Here is a 5,310-nt window from a genome sequence, read left to right as displayed (position 1 = left end):
CTTTTCCCCCCGGGACCAGAAGGACCGATGGGACTGAGAAATGGCGAATGGCGGCTCACAAACCGATGCTGTGGTAATGGTCTGGAAAGGTGTGTTCAGCATATTGCAAACCTCCATTCCTGAAAACTCACTTCAGGACTTATTAGATTGGGCTACTTTGCAAGGGATTCCCATGGACAGAGACACTGCCCTGGACTTTAGATTGTGGCAGGAACTTGGCTGGGCTGTCCGGCACGAGCTCCCGTTTGGGAACCCGGCAGCGTTAGAATTATTCCGAACTTGGTGTTCATTATTTATGCTGCTGACAGACCTTGACTGTCAGCAGAGCTGGCTCGCCTATTTCGGTGATGAGTGATGGAGGAATGTCCAAACACATTTTGAAGGTAGCCACCATACCCCAGTATCTGTGGAAACGCAAGCATACCCACGACCCCAAACGATAAGCTCATGTGGGCCTTCCCACTGGTTAGTGAGTAAATTCTGTACCCAGACTTTTGCCCAGGGCAGTTGTGTCTCGCCTGCAGACTGCAATGAGAGAAAATGATTCAGAATAACAGGATTATTTGAATTTTGTGGTACTGTAAGGTGATTGATTGTATACAAAGCTTTTGCTAGTCGGCTCTGTGGGGTTTCTCCATGCAAGGATGGACCATAATTTCAGTGAGGAGCTGTACCTTGTAACTTTAAGCCTGTCAGTTGGTAGTCATATTACTTTGTCCAGGGTGTTAGGATCATTACAATTCTTACTTAACTGCCTATCCCCAGTTTGTCAGGAAAGTGTAACACTTTTTACCCTTGTGCTACTTTCTGCCTCAAGATTGGAAGCGTTAGATGTGCAGTGTGCCTCATGCAAGCTCTGTTTTCAAAAGAACAAACTAAAATAAAGATGGGCTAAATAACTTTTCATTAATCTGGTTCAAGAATCATGTAAGAAACTGAAGAACAAGTCTTACTTTGTGACTGAAGTTGTGTTTTTTCCACAGAATTACTTTGTTTTTAAAAACCATGTAGGTATTATTTTGCAGGGCATGTGGGTTGTGGCTTTTCTTCTAGACAGACTGTGATTATCTACTGATAACATCAGCTGCAATTAGCGTTGCAGGCACACAACCTCCATGCCTTCTCCAAGGGAAAACCTGTTCCAGCATTAAGTCTGCAGAGACATGGGCTCAGGTCTCCACTGGTTAAACAAGGATCAAGCCTGCCATATACCTTCTACAGCTCCTGTAAAATGTGGATTATACTTGTCTTTTGCATCTTGTCTGTTTTATCTCTGACTGCAAGTACCTTAGGACAGGTGTGATTTTCTGCACTATCCATGAACAATGCCACTGCAGGGTTCCAAGTTGCTGCTGTAACACTGTGGGTTCAATAAAGTGGCAATAATTACCTGGAAAAACCATGCTAAAAAAAAAAAGCGAAATTGCTGTGAACTCCTCACTCGCATGCTGAATTTTGGCACATTTCAAGGCATCTGAAGCTCCAAAAAGAGAGGTGCCTCCTCTGCCTCTGATATACTGTCTTGAGTAAGAAGAGCAACTTTCTCATGAAAGCGTTTGATGCTTTCTTTGCTCCACCTCGTTTTACATCAGACTTGCTTTGTGTCCATTCTCTTGATTTTGTAAAGGCATGTGCGCTGAGTCCTGTTGTAGATGATTGTTTCTAATCACCACTATGAGTGTGAGCATCCTCAGCCCTTGGAGGTGTGGTCACACTTGCCCCTGGAGCACTGTGCTGCGTGCCGGAGTCGTGAGGGAGCTGTCTGGGAGAAGAACAATGAGGTGCCCCGACAAAGTGTCTCAGGCAGCTTGAACATAACTTACTGTGTCAAGAAGAGAGAGCCAGAAAAAAGCATGAGGTGTTCTAATAAAAGCACCAGTGCAGTGAAGATACATTTTTCTGAGAAAGAATCTTAAGAAAGTTCTTTTTTTTGTCTTTTTTTCCCCCTCTGTCTGCATTATCAAATCTCTACCCCCTGCGTCTGTCTCTCTGTTACTTTCAGTATTCATTGCAGCTTCTGTCTCCTCCTTTGTTCGTGTTAGCAGGATGGGTCTTTCTAGGCGAAGGAAAGGGGACCTTTTGCTGGCCTACATATCAAGTAAACCTTGTGAATAGTGGAGAATCCAGATCTCTTAGTTCTGAACCTCTCTTTCCTTTGTCTTGGGTTGTACTTCGAAATAGAGATAGGGTGCTGTTGTCATTTGATAGATGCACACAAATCCAGGAAGTGATCCAAATCCTGTGTGATTTCTTTTATCCCCAAAAGGACTTCCTGCAGAGGAAATAATTGGGATGGCTTTTGTTGGTTTGGGGTTAAGGAGAAGGCTGCTATCAGATTTTATTTCTACTGAAAGATGCAACTCCTTTAATATTTCACATCCTGAGTTGATTTGTGAAGAAAGCTTGACTGATCAGACTTTTCCAGTAGATGAAGAAGCTGCTCACCTGTGGCTACAGGTTGGCCTGGAGCAGTTGCATCAAGCTTCCCATGGCAGTAGAGGAACCTGTATGACCTATCTTAGGCTTCTTTCTGCAGAGACATCTCTTGATGTCACTGCAGTGATCTGAAGTGCTGTATTATCTTGCCACCCTTTTGCAGGGGAAACTTCCTGACTTCCTTCATAGCTACTGTTTTCTATGCCATTGTAGCATTCTTAAACTTGAAAATCATTTCGGGCAGGTGTTAGAGAGCATCAGGAGTGGCAATCAGAAACCTCCTGAGGGACTTTCCCACCTGAGATACTCTCTGAATCTCTGATGGTTTATTTATTACTGGCAGCAAATTCCTTTGGTGCTTAGTGTGTAGTGAGTGTGCACAGAACTGAGAAAGTGCTGTTTTGGAAAGTTAAAATACTGCTTATGAAGGTCTAGGAACAGCAGAATCCAAACTATTAATTGTAGCTTAAATCTGTTTTTCTATAGCCAGAGAATTAAAGTAGGTGGTCATAATTTTATGAAAGTGAGAGACCTGTGTGACTATGTCCCTGGGAAAACCTCTGTGGGTTTTTTGGTATTTAGAGGGAAGGTGCAAGTCATCCTTCCCACCTGCCTGTGCTGTAAGACAGAGGCTTGGCTCAGCCTTCTGCTTGAAGCAATGCCGGGAAATGTATTTGAAGAACCAGTTTTTACTCTGGTCAAAGAGGGAGGAAGTGTGCAATACAAAGATTTTGGACAGGTATTTAAAATCAAACAAACTAAATTTAGTACTATCTTAAAAAAAATCTATTTATCATACAAACTTAATAGCAGGACTTGAATTCTATGAAATGCTAAGGTGGATCATTTCCAGAAGATTCATCTGTATTTGAATTATAAATGCCCTCAAAGCTCAAGAACCATCAAATTCAGGATTTGAAGCTGTGTGAGGAGGTGTCTCAGTCCTTGAATCGGGTTAGTTCCTCTCCTTGTAGCTGTTTTCATTGAAGCAGTTGGGTAAAAGCTGAGGGAAGATAGACTCAAACTTTCCTGTTGAGTTATACCTGAAACCTCTGAATTAGAGTTCAGACTATCATGAAATGCTTTCAGTTTCTCTCTGAAATATTATTAATCCCTGTCTTATCACCAAGGGCCACAGAACAAATGTATCCACAGAATTTAATGCTGTTTGTTGACATCATCACACAGAAAACAAATGCAGAAGGCTTCCACAAACCGAAGGAAAGTTTTCCTCTGGCAGAGAGAGTGTAGCATGAGGCCAAAAATGAATTCCTACAAGGCAGGACTGAATGCTGTAGCCATGTGATAGATGGAGGAGACCAGTATAAATCACAGGATAAAATAACTGCTGTAAAGAATGCTCCTTGTCCTACAAATGTTGTGCAGTTATGCTCCCTCCTAGGATTTATAAACTATTTCAGTCATTTTTTTGCAGAACCTTTCAACAGTCCTGAATTCTCTGAATCAACTGCTCAGGAGAGAATTGAAAATGGCAGTGCACTGGTGCTATAAAGGAAACCAGAAGACTTAGAGTGCATTCATCTCTGATTTAACCTAGTGCAATACAACACTGAAATGAGTAAGGTTAGACTGATGTTACCATGAGCAGAAGTTGCCCTTTGCTGTTTAAAATGTGTGGCTCCAGCTCACGGTGGTGTAACTTACACCCCAGGCTGGAGCATGTGAAGTTGTGCACTGAGCACAGGTGTGGTGCTTTGTGGGTGTGCCATGCTGGTCGCAAGAGGCAGGAGGGTGCCACGGGAATAATCTGTGTCAACACATTCCTTTGAAGAGATCTGATTTTGCTGCAATCCCTAGGGCAGCTAAGGAGGCTTCCTGACTGAGAGTGGCCTGTGCTTGCTCATGGGAGGATTGGGAAGGATGTGAGAACATGCTCACATTAGGCTTCACTTGAACTGGCACACAGAAGAGTAAAGGTCTAATAACTTGCAACCAGTTTGGACTCTTAGAAAAACCAGCATGAACACAGAGTTTTATGATTTTCATGTGCATTTTGGTTTTAAGTAATGTATATTAGGAGTTCACTGTTAATAAACTACCTGGGTTACCAGCTTTGCCCTAGGTACTTACACAGCCTGTGCAGGCCTGTAATGCTCGTGCCACTGATGCTCAAGTGCCTTGTGGAATTTCACTGTATGAGCCTAAACTAGCACTATTGCTTGCCATTGGAATGCATTCGCACTGGCATTTTACACCTTATTGATTCCTTTTCGGTAATTTCTTCTACCTGATTTAAATGCTTTGAATTGGGTCCTGCTTATAGTCTTTCTTTTTTTTTATAAAGGCAAATTCTGCCAGTGATTTTGTGTCACTGCGTTGTCATCCTGGTTCTGTGGTGGTGAAGCACAAACTCTTCTGGTGGTAGCTGAGCTCCTGGAAATGCTGGCAAAAGTGGTAAGAACAAGGCTGCACCATGGTTAGAGCTGAAGGAAGAAAATTAGCTTGTGAAATCATGAAACTTGTGAAAAGATTTGGTAGGCAAGCTGGGACTCTAATTTAGCATTTTACTCTTATTCTCCATCATCAGTGAAATCAAGAGTGAGTTGTCCTTGGGCCCACTTTCTAACGATAATGGAAAATGGTATTCATCCTGATGGTTTGTGCAGGGAAAAATAAAACAATTGTTTCACCAACAACCAAAAATTATTGAGGATAGATTCAAGCCAGTTCTTTTCCTATTCAAATAAACTAGTATACTGTTAGCACATACTGCCATGGATAAAGGATTGACATGAGTATTTGGAAAAAGTGTGTTTCTAGAACTTATAAGCCGTTAAATAGTAAAAATTTTAGTAAGCAAAGGTATGGCTTGTATAAGAAAACCTCTGCATAATCCAAACCAAACAAACCTCA

At 42.1% G+C, this 5,310-nt stretch overlaps 1 long non-coding RNA gene across 1 annotated transcript; it reads left to right on the top strand.

Annotated features, from left to right (window-relative positions):
* Positions 1 to 606: 606 nt before the first annotated feature.
* On the top strand, positions 607 to 5,094 carry LOC116441627. The gene is made up of 2 exons (XR_004239196.1): positions 607 to 4,020; positions 4,742 to 5,094. It is a non-coding gene; the product is annotated as an uncharacterized LOC116441627 (long non-coding RNA).
* Positions 5,095 to 5,310: the final 216 nt, after the last annotated feature.

Source organism: Corvus moneduloides, chromosome 1 (assembly GCF_009650955.1).
Source record: "Corvus moneduloides isolate bCorMon1 chromosome 1, bCorMon1.pri, whole genome shotgun sequence".
In the NCBI taxonomy this organism is placed as follows: domain Eukaryota; kingdom Metazoa; phylum Chordata; class Aves; order Passeriformes; family Corvidae; genus Corvus; species Corvus moneduloides.
Note: the sequence above shows the minus strand (reverse complement) of the source record. Positions and strands in the feature narration are given on the sequence as shown.